Raw genomic sequence first — 17,571 nt, forward strand, 5'->3', positions numbered from 1 at the left:
TGAGAGGAGAGTGGACGGCTGTGGTGACCCATCTGAAGAATCAAACCCAGATTCCATTTGCCTACTTCCCATCAGATGACTGGGACGCCGATCCCTTTGGGTTGCTGCCACCTAAAGTCAGAGGTACCGTCCAGGAGGAGGAGGTTTACTTGCCCAAAATGCCTGTCATGGCACCAAAGTATCTACCACAGTCGTCTGTGAATGTGCCCAGGCCTACTCCTGTGGTTGAGGAGGTTTGGCCTAATCAGCTGGCACCAACTGAAGTGCCTCAGCCTACTCCCGCAGAGGAGGTTTGGCCAGCCCAACAGGCACTAACTGCTGTTCTCCCAGTGGCGCAAACCGCTGCAGTACAACTAGTGGTCACCATCTGCCCCACCATTACAGAGTCCACATTGTCCCAGGTGAATTGGAACACCCGAGTGAGTCCATTAAAGGGGACACAGTCCCGTGGACCCCCTACATGTCCCAGCCGAGGAAGCAGTCCGACCGGCGAGGCTGGGATGGCAAGTTCCCAAGTTAAAGAAGTCTACCCGTGATAATTCTACTTTATATCACTAATTTTCCTTGTGAAGTACTTTTGTTCTCCACAGGTTATGCAACGTTTAAGAAGAAGTGCCTGACAAACTTGTCAGAAAGTGTATGTGCCCGGCTTTTATTATTTATTGATTGATTCCTTACTAAGAACTCCCAAAGTGTACCAGCACTGTGGAACGGTACAATGAAAATATGTATATACCGTTAAAGTAATATATTTGTGCTCATTCTCTTTGCACAAGTACATATTTATGTTGTTGTACTATAATGGTTATTGTGTATTGTAATAGAATGTACCATATTTTTCGCCGTATAAGACGCACTTTTTCTTCCCCAAAACTGGGGGGGAAAAGTCGGTGCGTCTTATACGGCGAATACACCCCTATCGCGGCGGTCCCTGCGGCCATCAACGGCCGGGACCCGCGGCTAATACAGGACATCACCGATCGCGGTGATGCCCTGTATTAACCCTTCAGACGCGGCGATCAAAGCTGACCGCCGCGTCTGAAGGGAAAGTAACACTAACCCGGCTGTTCAGTCAGGCTGTTCGGGACCGCCGCGATTTCACCGCGGCGGTCCCGAACAGCCTGACTGAATAGCCGGGTTAGTGCTTACAGGACACCGGGGGGGACCTTACCTGCCTCCTCGGTGTCTTCTCCGTTCAGGGATCCGCTGTATGGCCGGCGCTCTCCTTCCTCGTCATCACGTCGTCGCGTACGTGCGTCGGCGTGCGTAACGACGTGATGGCGGCGACAGAGAGCGCGGATACCCGGCCGGCAGCAGAGACATTCCGGAGCGACGGGGACACGGTGACAGCGATGGAGCGACATCCAGGGCAGCGGTGACGGGTCCGGAGCGGCGGGGACACGTGAGTATTACCATCTCCTGCAGTGGTCTTCAATCTGCGGACCTCCAGATGTTGCAAAACTACAACTTCCAGCATGCCCGGACAACCAACGGCTGTCCGGGCATGCTGGGAGTTGTAGTTTTGCAACATCTGGAGGTCCTCAGATTGAAGATCACTATTGGGTTCAAAATCTTTATTTTTTTTAGATTTTGCCCCTAAAAATTGGGTGCGTCTTATACGCCGGTGCGTCCTATAGGGCGAAAAATACAGTATATAATGTGTTTTTACAAAATGTAATCCCACATGTTTACCAAACCAAAGAGCATGTATGGACATTTACAGTGCTACATGGACTTGTTTCTACCTTGTTCTATAACCAGACCTGTGAAGGACATTTTGCATAATGCCCCAGGAACTGTCACTAGGCCCCAGTGGCCACTTCAGTCCTCCGCCCTCCAGGACTGGGCATTGAGGATGGCTGTATTTAAGAGGGGGAGTTTGTAGCGGCCCAGTATGGGAGATGTTGCCCCATACCCTTACTGCCCTGTAAGGCAGCCTCCTTCAGTGTCCCCAGGGACCCTTGCACCTGTTTCCCCCTGTACATATGTTCTGCAGTGTATTGTGTTATAAAATGTATTGTATCTTTAAGAGTTATGTCATGTGATTGTTACCCAGGTGGTATCAGTGTCCAGGTGAACCCAAGAGTGACCTATGGGCTCCCTGCTAGTCTCCTCCATATAAGCCCTGGGTGGAGCAAGCTTCTCTCTCTTGGAGCTTAGAGCTTGTGCTTCCTGCTAAGGTCCAGTGCAGTCGTGCCTAGTGTGTGTGTCCAGAGTGTTGGAGGCCTCAAAGTCAAGTCCTGCAGCCACCATCAATTCAAGTAAGCTAAAGTCACAGCTTTATGAGTCAAGTCAGTCTCTGTCATCTGTCAAGTCTGCATGGTCTGCATTCAATTATCCAGTCCTACTACAAGTCCCAGCAAGCCCTTAAGGTCTCTGCATTACTAGTCACCTCCTTGGTCCCTGGCTGGACTGGGATGTATAGACTTTACCAACTGTCTACCCTCAGCTACCGTTGTCCGTAAATTAGCATCGGAGTCTTTATTGCCCACGTGCCTAGCCCAGGATCCAGCGGCATACCTTAGGGTGGTTTTAGGCTAAACCACACCTTGGCATCACGAATACATGGGGTTAATGCCATCTGCCCCTAGGGTAACCACATCTGCTCTCAACACACCGCTACCACACTATTCCCTAGTCATAGCACTGAACAGTATTAGCAATCAACTGATTGCAGTAAATAGTCCCCTATGGGGACATAAAAAGTGTAAACAGACTCAAAATATAATGTTAAATTATTTTATCACATTTTATTCCCAAAAAAATTAATTAAAAATTATTAAAAAGTAAAATAAAAGCAACATTGGTACTGATAAGGATGGACCGAGTGGGTGCTTTCAAATGTGATTGATTGTGCTGCTATATATTTTGCTAAATGTCGACATAAAAAAAAATATACACTACACAGAAGATGTTGGTATACACTCTTTCTTAGCAGGAAACTCAGCCATTCCTAAAAGAGTTCTGGTTTATTACAGGAAGTAGATTTGGTTTTTACATTGAACAAAGAAGGAGGGTTAATTATGACATCACAATTAGCGTTTTACATTTTGATTGGTTGTTCGATTATTGTGTCCGTATATATTAGCATATCTAGTGTCCATTAATTTCTTGGCAGAAGTTCTCTGTTCGTCAGATGATTAGTCTTTCTACTCCGGCATGGAGTCATTTCAAGGCTTATATTCAGAATCACGAGCAGATAGCATTCTGATGTATATGGGTTAAAGGGTAGGTAACAGATATATTTTTCCAGCAGCAATGGCATTTTAGTATTAGTATATTGATCAGTCATTAGAAACATAAGGGTCATCCCTATCAGTACCAATAAAAACTACAGATCGCGATGCAAAAAATGAGCCCTCATACCGCCCCATATACGGAAAAATTTGAAAGTTATAGGTCGTCAAAATCATACATTCAAACATACTTATTCAAACATACTAATTTTGTTAAAATAGTCTTTTATAAAGAGGTACTGTCACGATTCGGCTTACAGGTAGTGGATCCTCTGTGTCAGCGAGGGATTGGCGTGGACCGTGCTGGTGGACCGGTTCTAAGAGGCTACTGGTGTTCACCAGAGCCCGCCGCAAAGCGGGATGGTCTTGCTGCGGCAGTAGCAACCAGGTCGTATCCACTAGCAACGGCTCAACCTCGCTGACTGCTGAGAAAGCGTGGGACAGAAGGACTAGGCAGAGGCAAGGTCAGACGTAGCAGAAGGTCGGGGCAGGCGGCAAGGTTCGTAGTCAAGATGGATAGCAGGAGTTCAGGTAACACAGGCTTTGGACAACACTAAACGCTTTCACTGGCACAAGGCAACAAGATCCGGCCAGGGAGTGCAGGGGCAGTGAGCAGATATAGCCAGGGAGCAGGTGGAAGCCAATAAGCTAATTGGGCCAGGCACCAATCATTGGTGCACTGGCCCTTTAAGTCTCAGAGAGCTGGCGCGCGCGCGCCCTAGAGAGCGGAGCCGCGCACGCCAGCACATGACAGCAGGGGACCGGGACGGGTAAGTGACTTGGGATGCGATTCGCGAGCGGGCGCGTCCCGCTGTGCGAATCGCATCCCCGACGGCCATGTCAGTGCAGCGCTCCCGGTAAGCGGGACCGACCGGGGCGCTGCAGGGAGAGAGACGCCGTGAGCGCTCCGGGGAGGAGCAGGGACCCGGAGCGCTCGGCGTAACAGTACCCCCCCCCCCCCTTAGGTCTCCCCCTTTTTTTGTCCGACAACTGCTTTACCTGGGACGAGGACACCGGGAAAGAATGGAGGGTTTCCTCAACGGCAGGCAGTACAGCAGGAGTGGGAATGGGGAGGGAGGGCAGAGGGCGAAGCCTGGCACGGGGCAGTGTGTCACCAGGACGGGGGCCATGAGGAGGCACTGAGGCTTGCCTGACGGGACTGGGAGGGGGGGGAGAGGCACTTCCTATGGCAAGCAGAGTCCCAGTTCTTGATCTCCCCGGTGGTCCAGTCAAGGGTGGGAGCATGAAGCCGGAGCCATGGCAGACCGAGGAGGACCTCAGAGGTACAGTTGGGAAGGACGAAGAACTCAATCACTTCGTGATGGGGTCCAATACACATCAAGAGGGGTTCTGTGCGGTAACGCACAGTGCAATCCAATCTGACTCCGTTGACCGCGGAAATGTAGAGCGGCTTGACGAGACGGGTCACCGGGATGCGGAATTTATTCACAAAAGAATCCAGAATAAAATTCCCAGAGGCACCAGAGTCCAAGCAGGCCACGGCTGAGAGGGAGGAGTTGGCTGAAGGAGAAATCCGCACGGGCACCGTGAGACGTGCAGAAGCAGACTTTGAACCAAGAGACGCCACACCCACGTGAACTGGGTGCGTGCGTGCGTTTCCCAGACGTGGAGGACGAATAGGGCAATCCACCAAGAAATGCTCGGTACTGGCACAGTACAGACAAAGATTTTCTTCCCTACGGCGATTCCTCTCTTCCTGGGTCAGGCGAGACCGATCCACTTGCATGGCCTCCTCGGCGGGAGGCCCAGGCGTAGATTGCAACGGATACTGTGGGAGAGGTGCCCAGAGAAGTCTTTTTCCTGGCGGAGCTCTTGATGTCTCTCAGAAAAACGCATGTCAATGCGGGTGGCCAAATGGATAAGTTCTTGCAGGTTGGCAGGAATCTCTCGTGCGGCCAGCACATCCTTGATGCTACTGGATAGGCCTTTTTTAAAGGTCGCGCAGAGAGCCTCGTTATTCCATGATAATTCGGAAGCAAGAGTACGAAATTGGATGGCGTACTCGCCCACTGAAGAATTACCTTGGACCAGGTTCAGCAGGGCAGTCTCGGCAGAAGAAGCTCGGGCTGGCTCCTCGAAGACACTACGGACCTCAGCGAAGAAGGACTGGACTGTGGCTGTGGCAGGATCATTGCGGTCCCAGAGCGGTGTGGCCCAAGACAAGGCCTTTCCTGAAAGAAGGCTCACTACGAACGCCACCTTAGACCGTTCTGTAGGAAACAAGTCCGACAACATCTCCATATGCAGGGAACACTGAGACAGAAATCCACGGCAGAGTCTAGAGTCCCCATCAAATTTGTCCGGCAGGGACAAGCGGAGGCTAGGAGCGGCCACTCGCTGCGGAGGAGGTGCAGGAGCTGGCGGAGGAGATGGTTGCTGCTGTAGCAGAGGCAGAAGTTGCTGTAACATGGCGGTCAACTGCGACAGCTGCTGTCCTTGTTGGGCAATCTGCTACGATTGCTGAGCGACCACCGTGGGAAGGTCAGCGAGACTTGGCAGCGGCACCTCAGCGGGATCCATGGCCGGATCTACTGTCACGATTCGGCTTACAGGTAGTGGATCCTCTGTGTCAGCGAGGGATTGGCGTGGACCGTGCTGGTGGACCGGTTCTAAGAGGCTACTGGTGTTCACCAGAGCCCGCCGCAAAGCGGGATGGTCTTGCTGCGGCAGTAGCAACCAGGTCGTATCCACTAGCAACGGCTCAACCTCGCTGACTGCTGAGAAGGCGTGGGACAGAAGGACTAGGCAGAGGCAAGGTCAGACGTAGCAGAAGGTCGGGGCAGGCGGCAAGGTTCGTAGTCAAGATGGATAGCAGGAGTTCAGGTAACACAGGCTTTGGACAACACTAAACGCTTTCACTGGCACAAGGCAACAAGATCCGGCCAGGGAGTGCAGGGGCAGTGAGCAGATATAGCCAGGGAGCAGGTGGAAGCCAATAAGCTAATTGGTCCAGGCACCAATCATTGGTGCACTGGCCCTTTAAGTCTCAGAGAGCTGGCGCGCGCGCGCCCTAGAGAGCGGAGCCGCGCACGCCAGCACATGACAGCAGGGGACCGGGACGGGTAAGTGACTTGGGATGCGATTCACGAGCGGGCGCGTCCCGCTGTGCGAATCGCATCCCCGACGGCCATGTCAGTGCAGCGCTCCCGGTCAGCGGGACCGACCGGGGCGCTGCAGGGAGAGAGACGCCGTGAGCGCTCCGGGGAGGAGCAGGGACCCGGAGCGCTCGGCGTAACAGGTACAATTATAGAAAAGCATATATTATGGGAAATCTTTTAATCGTATTGACCCACAGAATAAAGAAAACATGTAAAGTAAAGTGTAAAGTGTACAGCGTGAAAACAAAACCTTTCAAAATTTGCTAAATTGCCGTTTTCTTTTCAATATCCCCCATAAATAAAAATTTTTGGGTTGCGCCATACTTTTTATGTTAAAATGAGTGATGTCATTACAAAGTAAAATTGGTCACGCAAAAATCAAGCCCTCATATGGGTATGTGGATGAAAATATAAGAGTTATGATTTTTAGAATGCAAGGAGGAAAAAACGAAAATGCAAACATAAAATTGGCCTGGTCCTTAAGGTGTTAATGAGGGAATAAAATCCCTAGGTCTCTTTGAGTCTCTGCTCCTTGGCTCTTCTATATTTATACTCTCTCACTATGTAATGCTTTCTACTCTACTTAGAAGGGGAACATTTAGGCTAGGTTTCCACTTTTTCTGGCAGTTTTTGGAATACTGCCACTTCATTTTTTGAGCCAAAGCCACAAGTGTATTCAAAAGGAATAGGACATATAAAGGAAAGACTTATACTTCTCCTCCCTTATGGATCCACTTCTGATTTTGGCTCAAAAACTGCAGTGGCAGTTTTCCAAAAACTGCCAGAAAAAAAACAAATGGAAACTTAGCCTTAAAAAAAGCAATATTACATGCAGACAGAAGTTGGGATGGCGCTGTGCTTAGCACTTAGCACTTTATTTAGACAAATGAATATATGCAACGTACAGATCACTGTTCACTAACACTGTGGATTGAATGTTTCCATACACTATCTGTGTAGAGCACTAGAGAAATTACTACAAGTGCAGGGACTTCTGTTAAGACCTTTCATGGACTACTCAGTTCAGTACATCTTACTGTACAAATGCAGAGCATGCAGTGTATTGTTACTCAGTACCTACAGGAGCAGGGGTTCCTGGTTTTAACAGGAGGCCCTGCTCTTGTATGTACTGTACTTTCTATGGCACCTTACTCCAATAGTGTAAGGCATGAAGGAAAGTACACACAAGAAAAGGTATTTCAGTCCCTGCTTCTATGCATAGTTTTGTCTCAAATACACACACACACATATATATATATATATATATACATACATATATATATATATACACACATATACATATATACACATATACATATATACACATATACATATATATATATATATATATATATATATATATATATATATATACTGTATATATGCGTGTGTGTGTGTGTGTGTGTGTGTGTGTGTATCATGGTGTTTAGATGGGAATATGAATGCATATGTGTGTATTGTGGTGGGTGTGGGTGTATCTAGTATGTTATGTGGTCAAAACTGAAATTTTCACTCACAGTAAGCCCTCATCAGCAGTACATGTTTATGCTTCTTGAATCTGTGAATATTAAAATTGCAGAATCCTCTAATGCTTGTCATAACATAATAGAATACACTGCACCATAAGGAATACGTACATATGTGCACTAATCTCCTATACTGTATTCCATGTAGAGTTGTGCATGTACTTGTCCATGTTTATTTACATGTTTATGACTGTGACCACCCATAAGCAGAGCGGCTTGATGCAGAAGCAGAGCGGTGACCAATTCACAGGAGCCTAACACATATAAAACAAAACTTATTTTTTGTTTTTTTAAAATACAAAAAAAATCCTCCTTCCAGAGTTCATTTGGGTGTATCATAATATTACTCCTGAGATTTAACCCCTTAGGGACTCAGCCCATTTTCACCTTAACCCCTTAACGACCTGGGGTTTTTCCGTTTTTGCATTTTCATTTTTTTCCTCCTTACCTTTGAAAAAATCATACCTCTTTCAATTTTGCACCTAAAAATCCATATGATGGCTTATTTTTTTGCGCCACCAATTCTACTTTGTAAAGATCATTTTACCCAAAAATGTACAGCGAAACGGAAAAAAAAATCATCATGAGACAAAATAGAAAAAAAAACACCATTTTGGGGGCTTCCGTTTCTACGCAGTACATTTTTTGGTAAAATTGACACGTTCTCTTTATTCTGTAGGTCCATACGATTAAAGTGATACCCTACTTATATAGGTTTGATTTTGTCGTACTGTTGGAAAAAATCATAACTACATGCAGAAAAATTTATAAGTTTAAAATTGTCATCTTCTGACCCCTATAACTCTTTTATTCTTCTGCGTATGGGGCATTATGAGGGCTCATTTTTTGTGTCATGATCTGAAGTTTTCAGCAGTACCATTGTTTTTTTTTGCATTGATTGGACTTATTGATCGCTTTTTATTCATTTTTTCATGATATAAAAAGTGACCAAAAATGCATTATTTTGGACTTTGGAATTTTTTTGCGCGTACGCCATCGACCGTGTGGTTTAATTAATTATATATTTTTACAATTTGGACATTTCTGCACGTGGCGATACCACATATGTTTATTTTTATTTACACTGGGTTTTTTTTTAAATGGGAAAGGGGGGTTGATTCAAACTTTTATTAGAAAAGGTGTTAAATGATCTTTATTCACTTTTTTTTCCACTTTTTTTGCAGTGTTATAGCTCCCATAGGGACCTATAACACTGCACACATTGATCTTTTACATTGATCAGTGGTTTCTCATAGGATGATTTTGGATCTCAGGCACTGAGCAGTCATTCGGCGATCGGACAGCATAGAGGCAGGTAGGGACCCTCCTGCTGTCATGTAAGCTGTTCGGGATGCGATGCAACTTTGAACGCTGTGTATAAAGGGTTAATTAGAGGAAGGACCTGACCCGCTATGACGTTAGGCCACACCGTGGCCCCGTGTTATAGAACGGGAGCAGACTCATGATGTACCGGTACGTCATGGGTCCTTAAGGGGTGAAGGACCAAGTGTTTTTCCCTCCTTACCTATTAACCCCTTAAGGACCAAGCATGTATGAGTACGTCCCTGGACCAGGCACGTACTCATACGTCCGTGGGAATTTTGGTCCCCGCCGCGCGCCGGGTTCATTAGAGGAAGGACCCGACCCGCTATGACGTGAGGCCACACCGTGGCCCCATGTTATAGAACGGGAGCAGACTCATGATGTACCGGTACGTCATGGGTCCTTAAGGGGTTAAGGACCAAGTGTTTTTCCCTCCTTACCTTTTAACCCCTTAAGGACCAAGCATGTATGAGTACGTCCCTGGACCAGGCACGTACTCATACGTCCGTGGGAATTTTGGTCCCCGCCGCGCGCCGGGCGGGGACGGGACCGGGGTGACTGCTGATATCGATCAGCAGTCACCCCTCGCAAATGCCCACGGGGGGTCACCAGACCCCCCCCCCATGTTGGCGATCGGCGCAAATCGCAAGTGAATGACCCGGAATATAAGGGGGAATCACGGGTGTCTAAGACACCCACAATCCCCCTGAAGAGATAGGAGTGAGGTGGCAGGGGTGCCACCCCTCCTATCCCTGCTATTGGTGGTCTAGATGCGACCACCAATAGCAGATCGGGGGGCGGGGGGTTAACTTTCATTTTCACCACCCTGCCCACCCACAATAGGCGGGGGCAGAACGTGGAAACGACAGAGGACTGGCGCCGGAATCCACTTACCGATCTGCGGAGGCTGCGGGCGACGATCGGTGTCGGAGATCGGCGGGCGGCGATGTCGTGCAGCAGGCTCCCTGGATCCGACGGAAGCCGGTAAGTTGCCTAGCAACATCTGGAGGGCTGCAGTCCGAGACCACTATATAGTGGTCTCTATACTGTAGCACTCCAGATGTTGCAAAACTACAACTCCCAGCATGCCCAGACAGCTGTTTGGGCATGCTGGGAGTTGTAGTTTTGCAACAGCTGGAGGGCTACAGTTTGAGACCACTATATGGTAGTCTCTGAACTATAGCCCTCCAGATCTTGCAAAACTACAACTCCTAGCATGCCCACACAACTGTTTGCTGTCTGGGCAAGCTGGGATTTGTAGTTTTGCAGCATCTGGAGGGCCACAGTTTGCAGTGGTCTCTATACTGTAGCTCTCCAGATGTTGCAAAACTGCAAATCCCAGCATGCTGGGAGTTGTAGTTGCGATCCCTCCAGCTGTTGCATAACTACATCTCCCAGCATGCCCTTTGGTGATCAGTACATGCTTGGAGTTGTAGTTTTGCAACAGCTGGAGGCACACTGGTTGGAAAATATTGAGTTAGATAACAGAACCTAACTGAAGGTTTTCCAACCAGTGTGCCTCCAGCTGCTGCAAAAGTACAACTTCCAGCCTGCATGGTCTGTCAGTACATGCTGGGAGTTGTAGTTTTGAAACAGCTGGAAGGGGGGCTTTTTCTCCTTTTACCCCTTATGAAAAGGAAAAGTTGGGGTCTACACCAGCCTGTTAATGTAAAACAAAAAATTTTCTACACTAACATGCTGGTGTTGCCCCAACATTTGTAATGCAATTTCTCCTGAGTATGGAAATACCCCATATGTGGGCGTAAAATGATCTGAGGATGCATAATAAAGGCTCAGGAGTGAGAGCGCACCATGTACATTTGAAGCCTAAATTGGTGATTTGCACAGGGGTGGCTAATTTTACAGCGGTTCTGACATAAACGCAAAAAAATAAATACCGACATGTGACACCATTTTGGAAACTACACCCCTCACGGAATGTAACAAGGGGTATAGTGAGCCTTAACAGCCACAGGTGTTTGACAAATTTTCGTTAAAGTTGGATGGGAAAATGGAAAAAAAAAAATTTCACCAAAATGCTGGTGTTACCGTAAATTTTTCATTTTTACAAGGGAAAATAGGAAACCCCCCCAAAAAAAAAAATTTGTAACCCCATTTCTTCTGACTAAGAAAATACCCTAAATGTGGATGTAAATATGACTCCTTCTCTTCTGAGCATTGTAGTTTGCCCGTAGTGCACTTCAGGTCAACTTATGGGGTACCTCCATACTCAGAAGAAATGGGGTTACAAATTTTGGGGGGTATTTTTTGCTATTAACCCTTGCAAATATGTGAAATTTGGGGAGAAACACACATTTTAGTGAAAAAATTTTTTTTTTTACATATGCAAAAGTCGTGAAACACCTGTGGGGTATTAAGGCTCACTTAATTCCTTGCTACGTTCCTCAAGGGGTCTAGTTTCCAAAATGGTATGCCATGTTTTTTTTTTTTGTTTTTTTTTGCTGTTCTGGCACCATAGGGGCTTCCTAAATGCAACATGCCCCCCAAAAACCATTTCAGAAAAATGTACTCTCCAAAATCCTCTTGTCGCTCCTTCACTTCTGAGCCCTCTACTGCTCCTGCCTAACACTTTACGTAGACATAAGAGGTATGTGCTTACTCAAGAGAAATTGGGCTACAAATACAAGTATAAATTTTCTCCTTTTAGCCCTTGCAAAAATTCAAAAATTGGGTCTACAAGAACATGCAAGTGTAAAAAATGAAGATTGTGAATTTTCTCCTTCACTCTGAAACACCTAAAGGGATAAAACACTTACTGAATGTCATTTTAAATACTTTGGGGGGGGGTGCAATTTTTATAATGGGGTCTTTTATGGGGTATTTCTAATATGAAGACCCTTCAAATCCACTTCAAACCTGAACTGGTCCCTGAAAAATAGTGAGTTTGAAAATTTTGTGAAAAATTGGAAAATTGCTGCTGAACTTTGAAGCCCTCTGGTGTCTTCCAAAAGTAAACACTTGTCAATGTTATGATGCAAACACAAAGTAGACATATTGTATATGTGAATCCAAAAATTATTTATTTGGAATATCCATTTTCCTTACAAGCAGGGAGCTTCAAAGTTAGAAAAATGCAAAATTTTCAATTTTTTCGTCAAATTTGGGGATTTTTCACCAAGAAAGGGTGCAAGTTACCACAAAAATTTACCACCATGTTAAAGTAGAATATGTCACGAAAAAACAGTCTCAGAATCAGAATGATAACTAAAAGCATTCCAGAGTTATTAATGTTTAAAGTGACAGTGGTCAGATGTTAAAAAAACGCTCTGGTCCTAAGGTGTAAAATGGCCTGGTCCTTAAGGGGTTAAAAATCACAACCCTTTCAATTTTGCATCTAAAAATCCATATAAGGGCTTAATTTTTGCGCCACCAATTCTACTTTGCAATAACATCAGTCATTTTACCCAAAAATCCTACAGCGAAACAGAAAAAAAAATCATTGTGCGTCAAAATTTAAGAAAAAAAAACCTTTTGTAAATTTTGGGGGCTTTTCTACGTCGTAAGTTTTTCGGTAAAAATGACACTTTATCTTTATTCTGTAGGTCCATATGATTAAAATGATACCCTACTTATATAGGTTTGATTTTGTCGTACTTTTGGAAAAAATCATAACTACATGCACGAAAATTAATACATTTAAAATTGTCCTTTTCTGACCCCTATAACTTTTTTATTTTTCCACCTATGGGGTGATATGAGGGCTAATTTTTTGCACCGTGATCGGAAGTTTTAATTGGCACCATTTTTGTTTTGATCTGACTTTTTGATCACTTTTTATTCCTTTATTTATGGTATGAAAAGTGACCAAAAATTACGCTATTTTGGACTTTGGAATTGTTTTGCGCTTACGCCATTGACCATGCGGTTTAATTTATGATATATTTTTATTGTTTGGACATTTACACACATGGCGATACCATATATGTATATTTTTATTATGGTTATATATTTTTTATATGGAATTTGGGAAAAGGGGGGTGATTTAAACTTTTATTAAGGAAGGAGTTAATGTGCATGTTTTAAAACTTTTTTTTTTTTTTTTTTTTTACACTTTTAGTCCCCTTAGGGGACTTTTAGGAGGAATCATTTGATTCCTCATACAGACCAATGTGATTACATACAATCCCACTGATCTGTGTGCTCTGCGCTCGATTGATAAAGGACTGGCCCTGCCAGGCTTTATCATTCTGAGCACTGGAGCCGCCGCAGCAGGAGAGGTAAGCCCTCAGGCTACCTCAGTAGTGGATCACCCCCCAAACCATCCCCCCCCCCCCCCCCCCGCGATCGCGTTGCGGAAGGGGCAATCTACCCCACTGGACCACCAGGGACTGGATACAGACACCTTTAGACGCCGCTGTTAAAGTTGCCGCATATAGGCTATTAACTCCGGCCCCCGCTACAGGAATCAGCTGGGGGCCGGCCGGTATGACGCAGGCTCAAGTCGGGAGACCGCGTCATACCCCGGTAACAGCCATTGGATGAGCTTAGACGTTCATGGTCGTTATCGGGTTAAATGGGCACTGTCAGATACATACACTTTTGATATGTTGTAAAGCATGCAAATCCAATAGGTTTTGCAATTGCTTTCATTAGAAAATTTTCAGTATTTCATACTGAAAAAGCCAGTCAAACAACTGCCTGCTCTGACACATACTAGTCCTGCTATGTCCATGCATCATGACCTATTAGAGGACATTAAAGGGCTTCAAAGTATAGCAGCAATTTTCAAAATTTTTATGAAAAATTTTAAATAAAAATTTTTCAGGGACCAGTTAAGTTTTAAGTGGATTTGAGGGGCCTTTCTGTGAGAAATACCCCATAAATTACCCAATTATAGAAACTGCGCCCCTCATAGTATTCAAAATGACATTCAGAAAGTTTGTTAACCCTTTAGGTGTTTCACAGGAATAGCAGCAGAGTGAAGGAGAAAATTCTATATCTTCATTTTTTACACTCGCATGTTCTTGTAGAGCCATTTTTGAAATTTTTACAAGGAGTAAAAGGAGAGAAATCCCGTCACAATTTGTAAACCAATTTCTCTCGAGTAAGGAAGTACCTCATATATGTATGTAAAGTGTTCTGTGGCGGCAGTAGAGGGCTCAGAATGGAGGGAGCGACAATGGGATTTTGGAGAGGGAATTTTGCTGAAATGGTTTTTGGGGGGTATCGCAATTAGGAAGAACAGCAAGAAAAACCACATGGCATACTGTTTTGGAAACTACACCCTTCAAGGAACGTAACAAGGGGTACAGTAAGCATTAACACCTCACAGGTGTTTGACGACTTTTCCTTAAAGTCAGATGTGTAAATTAAAAAAAAAATCACTAAAATGCTAGTTTTATCCCAAATTTTACATTTTTACAAGAGGTAATAGGAGAAAATGCCCGCCAAAATTTGTAACCCCATTTCTTCTGAGTATGGAAATACCCCATGTGTGGATGTCAAGTGCTCTGCTGGCGCACTACAATACTCAGAAGAGAAGGAGGCACATTTGGCTTTTGGAAAGCAAATCTTGCTGAAATGGTTTTGGAGGGCATGTCGCATTTAGGAAGTCCCTATGGTGCCAGAAGAGCAAAACAAAAAAGACATGGCATACTATTTTGTAAACTACACCCCTCAAGGAATGTAACAAGGGGTACAGTCAGCCTTAACACCCTACAGGTGTTTGACGACTTTTCATTAAAGTTGGATGTGTAAATGAAAATAAAAAATGTTTTCACTAAAATGCTAGTTTTTCCCAAAATTTTACATTTCTAAAAGGGGTAATAGGAGAAAATACCCCCCAAAATTTGTAACACCATACCCCATATGTGGATGTAAAGTGCTCTGCGGGCGAACTACAATGCTCAGAAGAGAAGGAGCGCCATTGAGCTTTTGGAGAGATAATTTGTTTGGAATTGAAGTCGGGGGCCATGTGCATTTACAAAGCCCCAGTGGTGCCAGAACAGTGGATCCCCCCCCCACATGTGACCCTATATTGGAAACTACACCCCTCACAGAATTTAATAATGGGTGCAGTGAGCATTTACACCCCACTGGCATTTTCATTTTCACGGACCACTGTTCCAAAAATCTGTCAGACACCTGTGGGGTGTAAATGCTCAATCTACCCCTTATTACATTACGTGAGGAGTGTAGTTTCCAAAATGGAGTCACATAGGGGGGGGTCCATTGTTCTGGCACCATAGGGGCTTTGTAAACACACATAGCCTTCAATTCCGGACAAATTTTCTCTCCAAAAGCCCTATGGTGCTCCTTCTCTTCTGAGCATTGTAGTGCGCCCGCAGAGCACGTAACATCCACATATGGGGTATGTTCTTACTCAGGAGAAATGGGGTTACACAGGAAAAATTTGATTTACAACGAATGCGAATGTCGCCGCGATTCTATCGCGCGAATCGCTTCATTAAACTCCATTTAGTACGGTCCAGGCTCCAGGGCATCTAAAATGGCAGATCCACATGTGAGGATATGGGGCAAGGAATCCGGGAAGGCGGAAACAAGGGTAGGCGGGATGACCGTGAATCACATGCAGGATGCAGCCTATTAGCAGCCAGTCCCCCCTGTGATGTCACAGCCTTATATAATTGGCAGCCATATTCCGGCTAGTCACTTCATCCTTTCACTGCAGAGAGATAGGACAGACAGCGCTGTGTGTTACACAGAAAAGCTTTTTCTAGCAGCGTTTCAACTACTAGTCACCTCAGCGTTCTGTTGGACAGAGAGCAGTGCATTTTTCACTGAAAATTTTTTTAACTGCAGTGATTAACCTCCCAGTCACTGTCTACAGCATTGTAATACAGAGAGAGGCAGAGAGCTGTGTGTTGCCTCATATGTTTGAACAAGCTGACTCAGCTGGAGAAACGTTCGCTAGGAGAGAGGAATTAGTTTTTAGCACAACTCTGTGTCTTTGTTTCACAGCAAATGGTCTGCTGGTTAAACTAGTCTGTAGACGGTATAATAACAGTCCATTCCTAATAGTCTTTGAGAGAGAGTGTGCAATTTTGGGTTTAGTACACAGCGACTATGTGCTGCAGCACTGTTGTGTACTGAGGGTGTTGTGCACAAATACTTATTTGAGCGTACTGTAGCACATTTTTCTCCCCTCATAAGTGCATACCACATACTGTACCTACATCTAAGTAGTGTACTGTTTTGTACCTGTTAATCTGTCAAGGGCCTAGATACTGTGAAAGTCCAGGCAAAAGTAATCACCGGCTGGTGTTTTACTCAAATACTTTTTTAAGTGTACTGTAGTGCATTTTTCAGCATACCACATACCTACATCTAAGTGGTGTACTATTTTGCATCTGTTAAACTCTCAAAGGCCTAGATACTGTGAAAGTCCAGGCAAAAGCCACACGGTCATCCACTTCATCAAAAGTGACATCTGATACCCACATTCGGTGGCTTCCTCAGACAAGGCAGTCAGTTGGCATGGTCCGGGAGCAGTCCCTGTCCTCCCATTGCCTCTGTCCTATGCTGTTCCCTCCCCTTAAAAAATATCTTATGCTGTGGGTTCAGCTCCACTATTCAGTGAGGACGATCTAATAGAGGACAGTCAGCAGCCACTGCCCAGCCAACAAGTGGAGGAGAAATCCGCCGCTTCCTCCGCTAGGCGGGCAAGTAGTGATGAGGAGAGTGACGTGGGAGGTGGTGTTGCCAGCGTTCAGGCACTGAAGCAGACACTGTTAACCCCTTAAGGACGCAGCCCTTTTTCACCTTAAGGACTGAGCCCTTTTCGCAACTCTGACCACCGTCGCTTTACGAATTAATAACTTGAAAACGCTTTTTATATTCTGATTTTGAGACTGTTTTTTCGTGACATATTTTACTTTATTTTGGTGGTAAATTTTCGGCGTTACTTGCATCCTTTTTTGGTGAAAAATCCCAAAATTTCATGAAAATGTTGACAATTTAGCATTTTTCTAAATTTGAAGCTCTCTACTTGTAAGGAAAATGGATATTCCAAATAAAAAAAATTTTTATTCACAAATACAATATGTCCACTTTATATTGGCATCATAAAATGGACATATTTTTGCTTTTTGAAAAAATTAGAGGGCTTCAAAGTAGAGCAGCAATTTTCAAAAATTTCATGAAAATTGCAAAATCTGAAGGGACAGATGTTACAGAACTACAACTCCCAGAACTACAACTCCTTAAGGACACGGGATGCAGGGCGTATGCATATGCCCGGCATCCTTAAAAGGTTAAGGAACCTGAGGAGGACATCAGTGACATGCAGACACCTGTTGATGATGATGAAGCCGATTGCAATTGGGAGCCGGGTGCAGAAGGGGCTTCATCATCATCAGGAGAAGAGGGTTGCAAGTTGCCCGTGAG

This window comes from Hyla sarda, chromosome 3 (genome assembly GCF_029499605.1).
Source record: "Hyla sarda isolate aHylSar1 chromosome 3, aHylSar1.hap1, whole genome shotgun sequence".
Taxonomy (NCBI): Eukaryota; Metazoa; Chordata; class Amphibia; order Anura; family Hylidae; genus Hyla; species Hyla sarda.